General features: G+C 42.7%; 1 pseudogene; it reads left to right on the top strand.

Annotated features, from left to right (window-relative positions):
* The first annotated feature begins 3,196 nt into the window (after nt 1-3,196).
* LOC127692793 (protein SET-like) lies at nt 3,197-4,733 on the top strand (annotated as a pseudogene).
* Nucleotides 4,734-5,659: the final 926 nt, after the last annotated feature.

The following is a 5,659-nucleotide window of genomic DNA, read 5'->3' as shown; positions in this document are numbered from 1 at the left end:
TGGGTGAAGATGCTGTCTGTCTTTCTAGTGTGTATTTCAGGAGACTAGATCTAATTGGTTTCTTCTACATGAAGTCTTTCAATTTGACTAGTGCTGTTTGGTTGAAGATGCTGTCTTTTTTCTAGTGTGTATTTCAGACATCTTTATCAGAAAGCCAGGTATCCATAGGTGCATGGACTGATTTTTGGGTTTTCTGCTTGACTCCATTGGTCGATGTGTCTGCCTTTGTGACAGTATCACACTGTTTTTATTACTGTAGCTCTAGGTACAATTTGAGATGGAGGATGGTGATATCTCCACCAGTTCTTTTATCATTCAAGAATATTTTAGCTAGTGTGTGTGTGTGTGTGTGTGTGTGTGTGCGTGTGTGTGTAAGTGTGTATATCTTGTATATGAGGCTGAAAATCAGATGTATCCCAATCCAGGGACTGGAAGCTTCATTTTGATGAACAACAGATGGCCAGGATCTTGTGTAAGCATAATTTTTTGTAGCCTATTTTAATAAGTGTTCAATCTCTCCATTGCCCACCACCCACCAGATGTAGTGGAAGAGAAAAGTTATTAGGATATATTAGGAGGAAGTGGACCTGATTAGCAATAGTTCTTTTTTTAAACTTTCTTTTGTGTTAGAAAGCATTTATTTATGTATATGAGTACACTATAGCTGTCTTCAGACACACAAGAAGAAGGTATCAGATCCCATTATGGATGGTTGTGAGTTACCATGTGGTTGCTGGGATTTGAACTCAGGACCTCTGGAAGAACAGTCAGTGCTTTCAACCACTGAGCCATCTCTCTGGCCCTGGCAAGCTTAATCTTCTTTGGCAGCAGTTCGGTCCCATAGCAAACATCAACTACCACTCAGCAGCTTCAGATGAGTCCTCTCAGGCAGACACCACACACAAACCAGCAGCTCCAGTCTGGTCCTCTCAGTAGGCAGTCACCATGTATAAACCAATAGGAGACTCAGGAGCAGTTCTTGGGCAAGTTTCTCTCAATGTTGGCTACCATAAGATGAACTCAACCATGCTATATAAGGCAAACCAACACATAAAGTTTGCCAGCAAAGAATAGCAAGGCAGAGCAAAGCTTCTCTCTCACTGTCTATGGGGTCATAGTTATACTCCTTCATCACAGGTCCTTTTACATGTTTCCTTCAGGAAAACATTCTTTCACGTGTCTGCTTTAGGATGACTTCCTTTTACCTGTGCGCCCCAGCAAAACATCATGTGATATAACAGACTTTCCAGACAAACCAGGAGTTTCCACTTCAATGTCATGTCTCAGTTGGGGTTTACATTACTTAGTTAAAGAAGCCTAATTCTGTCTTTATAGAGTATACAAAATTCTTTTTCATGAATGGTTCTTTATTATTATAAAAAATGAAATCATGTTGTATTTATTTAGACTCTTACAATACTTAGCATAAATTAGGCCCCCCCAACTTGGATTACTCCATGGGAGGGCTGTTTAAAATTTCTGGAAATGTAGATGAGAAGATCCTTGGGTGGAAGGTCCTCGTGTGCAGGGCGGAATGCTGACTTCTCTATCACATTTATTTTCTCCTGAAACAATATCTTCAGCTTAATCAGAAGACAAGACAGGATTCCAAATTAAGCCTGTGAAAAATGAAATAATTAGGGCTGGAAAGATAGATCACTGGCAGAGCACTTACTTACCTATGTGTAAAATGCTAGAATCAACTTTTTCCCCAACATAAAAAAAGGAAAAAAAGAAAGTGATTTTTTTTTATATCACTATGAAGTAAGGGTATTTATACTTTGATTTCTTACACAAAAAATTAGAACCAACACAAACAAGTTAAGGTATATATCAGTATACATCCACATAAACACATATAATCAAACTAGTTGAACAGGTATTCTAATTTGGTTGCTGTAATTTTAATTTTTTCAATGCCTACTTTTAATGATAGTTCTTACGTGATTTAACCTCCCTTCTAGCCCACCACCCACCAGAGGTAGTGGAAAAGAAAGCTTATTATGATATGGAAGTGGACCTGTTTAGAAATGATCCTTTGGAGCAAATCCCATCTGCTCTGTATGGAAATCAGCACACCTGCAGACACTTCACAGACACACCAGCAGTCCAGTTCAGTAGTTTCACGATAGCAGCAGTGATGGTGTGACCTAGCAGGAATAGTCAGGTGTCAGTGGAATAGGTGCGAGTCAGCAGGAGGGACCAGCAGGAATGCCAGGAGAAGTTCTTCGCTGTGCTTCTTTCAAAATGAAGAGCTAGCTCTACCAGCAAGTCCCTCTCACAGTCTGTTGAGTCCTATTTATCTCCTTCTAAACATCCCGTGTCCTCCACAGGTCTTGCCTGAGCATGTGAGTCTGTCTCAGCAGACATCACTCTGCCAGTTGGCCCAAGTCCACAGCAGTTTTCAGTGCATCTCTCTCTTAGGAGTCCTAACAAATAGAGCTCAGCTATGCAGTGTAAGGCGGACCAATACATGTGTGCTGTTAGCCAAGAGTCCTTCATCACGTGTCCTATTATGTGCTTGCTTTAGTAGAGCATCCTTTCACCCGTGTCTGCTTCAGTGAAACATTCCTTCTCAAGTCTACCTTAGTGAAACATCCTTTCACCTGTGTCTGCTTCAGCAAAACACCACCCGACACCACTGACTTTCCAAAGAACCCTTAAACGTCCACTTCAGGTTAGTTTTTTGTCAGTTTGACTCACACCAGAGAAACCTGGGAAGAGGGAACCTCAACTCAGGAATTGTCTCCATTGGATTAGCCTGTGGGCAGGCGTGTAAGGGGTTAGTGATTGACGTGATAGAGCCCAGTCTGTATCGTGCAGTGTCAGGCCAGGCCGGGGTGCTCCTGGCTCCAGGTACAAGCCAGCAACTGACCTAGCTGTGACCATTAAGACAGCCAGAGTGATTGCTGGTTCTGCCTCAGCATCTCCTTCCTGCTTGTGCTCCTGCTCTGACTTCCTCAATAGTGTACTGTGAAAGTGGAAACTGTAAGCCAAAGAAATCAGTTCTTCCCCAGGTTAATTTTGTTCACTGTTTTATCACAGCAACAGGAAGCAAACCAGGACTATTGAGAAATACATACTCTGTGTTTTGTGAAATAAAGGCAGAGATCTTAAGTTTCTTTAAAATGGGTTTGTTCTTAATTTTAGACTTTTAGCGTTTAAGTATGTCTTATTATTTTAGTAGGATACAGTAATGTCCAGTTATAAGCAGGTGAGAAGAAGAAAATGTTAATTGGATATTGAATGAGCCGTATTGAATTAAATGATGAATAATATCAAACTTTCCCTTGAAGAGGAAGTTACCTTTAGATCATAGCAGGCTTTGGAGTTTTCTAAATCAACTCGAAACATTTGAAACTGAAACTTATGAGGTGTATCCTGGGTACTTTTGTTAACTTGTCATAAGCAAGCGTCATCTGGGAAGAGGGAACTTGGACTGGACCTGTGCCTGTGCTTGTTGGACATTTTCTTGATTAATAATTAATGTGGAAGGGTCCAGTTCATTGGGGGCAGGGCCTCTCCTGGTGGCCTGGATGGATAAGAAAGCGAACCAGGCTGAGAAAGTTGTGGAGAGAAGGGCAGTGAGCAGCAGATATTCTTCTGTGTGGAGTCTGCCCTCACCTCCGTGGACGGTGGACTCAAAATTGTTGGGCCAAACAAACCCTTTCCTCTCCGAGTTCCTTTTGGTCACGGCATTTTGACACAGCAGTGGAAACCCTAAATCTAAGACAAGGAACTAAAAATGATTCTCTGTTCTGTGAGTCTCTTCTTGCTGAGAACATCGAGTCTCTGCTTTCTAACCACTGCCTTGCGCCATGGCCCTGAAAACGGCAATCTGTGATCCTGCCTCAGCCCAAGAAACTCAGATTGGCTGCTGCCCGAGGGAGGCTGGAGGACAGGTTGGGGGGGGGGAGGGCGCCGCCCCCACTTCCCGGCCTGCTGAAGGGAGAAAAAGAACAGCAAGAAACAATCGATGAAGTACAAAATGAAATAGACGGACCTAATGAACAAGCCAGTGAGGGAATTTTGAAAGTAGGACAAAAATATAACAAACTGTGCCAACCAATTTTTTCAGAAGAGGTCAGAATTGATCGCCAAAATCCCAGATTTTTTTTGGCTAACAATAGTTGTCAACCATCCACAAGTGCCTGCACTGCTTGGGAAGGAAGACAAGGAGGCTCTACATTATTTGACCAGAGTTGAAGTGACAGGATCCGAACACATTTAATCGGGCTACAGAACAGATTTTGCTTTTGGTGGAAATCCTTATTTTGAAAATGAAGAATTTCATCTGAACAAGAGTGGTGACCTATCTTTAAAATCTGCAGGATATCAGATGGAAATCTGGAAAGGATTTGATTAAACGATCAAGTCACACGCAGGATAAGGCCAGCAGGGAGAGGCAGCGTGAAGAGCCAGAGAGCTTCTTTCCCTGGTTTACTGACCATTCTGAAGCAGATGCAGACGATTTAGGGGATGTCATCAAAGATTGTATTTGGCCAAATCTTTTGCAGGACCATTTGGTTCCTGATATGGGTGGTGAAGAAGGATAGGCAGAGGAAGATGATAAAGACCAGGAGGAGGAGGAAGAGGAAGAGGAGGAGAAGGAGGAAGGGTTGGAAGATATTGATGAAGAAGGAGATGAGGATGAAGGTGAAGACTATGAAGAAGATGATGAAGCAGAGGGAGGACAGGAGGATGAAGAGGATGACTATCCCAGAGAACGATAGGTTCCAACCTTCTCTTCACTTTCTTTTTCTTTTTCTTTTTCTAATTTTTCTCCAGTTCCTAGGAGCAAGTTGCAGTCATTTCTCCACGACCTGTCCCTCTTGTTGCCAATCTCCCTGTTTTTGACGTCTCTTAACTTCATGATTCTCCATTAATTTTGGGGGGAAATACCTCAGGCAAAACACACCAGAGAAAGAATCTCCACTTTTCTGTTCTAAATTCATTTTTATCTTTTCTTGTCCCCAAAACTGTGGCTTCAACACCCCCACCAAGCTCTGTGGGAAGAAAGAAAAGTCCCACCGGTTCCCCCGGCTCTGTTGGAGGCTGGAGGGGGCTGGGTCCCTGTGCAGTGCCCAGAATTCTAGCTCTTTTCCTTTCTGTGTTGGACTCAGAGATCACATTGTCTCTGTGCAAATACAGACGGTTAGCACTTACCAACATGTATCTGCCTACTTTCTCTTATTTAATAAAAAGAAAAAAGTTCAGGGTGGGTATAGATGGTCAGCAAGGATGGGCTTGAGGTGTCTTGGGGTTAGTGGGCATCTGACAACATGCCTTCTCCTTTGGTGTGTTTAATTGTGATGTTTAACAGACATCTTGTCAGTTTAAGGTAACATTTTTATTAGATATTTTCTTTACATTTCAATCTGTTATCCCCTTTTCTGGTTTCCCCTCTGTCTTAGTCAGGGTTTCTATTCCTGCACAAACTTCATGACCAAGGAGCAAGTTGGGGAGGAAAGGGTTTATTGAGCTTACACTTCCAAGTTGCAGTTCATCACTAAAGTAAGTCAGAACTGGAACTCAAGCAGGTCAGGAAGCAGGAGCTGATGCAGAGGCCATGGAGGGATGTTTCTTACTGGCTTGCTCAGCCTGCTTTCTTATAGAACCCAAGAGCACCAGCCCAAAGGTGGTACCACCCACAAGGGGC

The sequence above is a fragment of the Apodemus sylvaticus genome, chromosome 9, assembly GCF_947179515.1.
Source record: "Apodemus sylvaticus chromosome 9, mApoSyl1.1, whole genome shotgun sequence".
NCBI lineage: Eukaryota > Metazoa > Chordata > Mammalia > Rodentia > Muridae > Apodemus > Apodemus sylvaticus.
The sequence above is the reverse complement of the archived record's forward strand: the minus strand, read 5'-3'. Positions and strand labels throughout refer to the sequence as shown.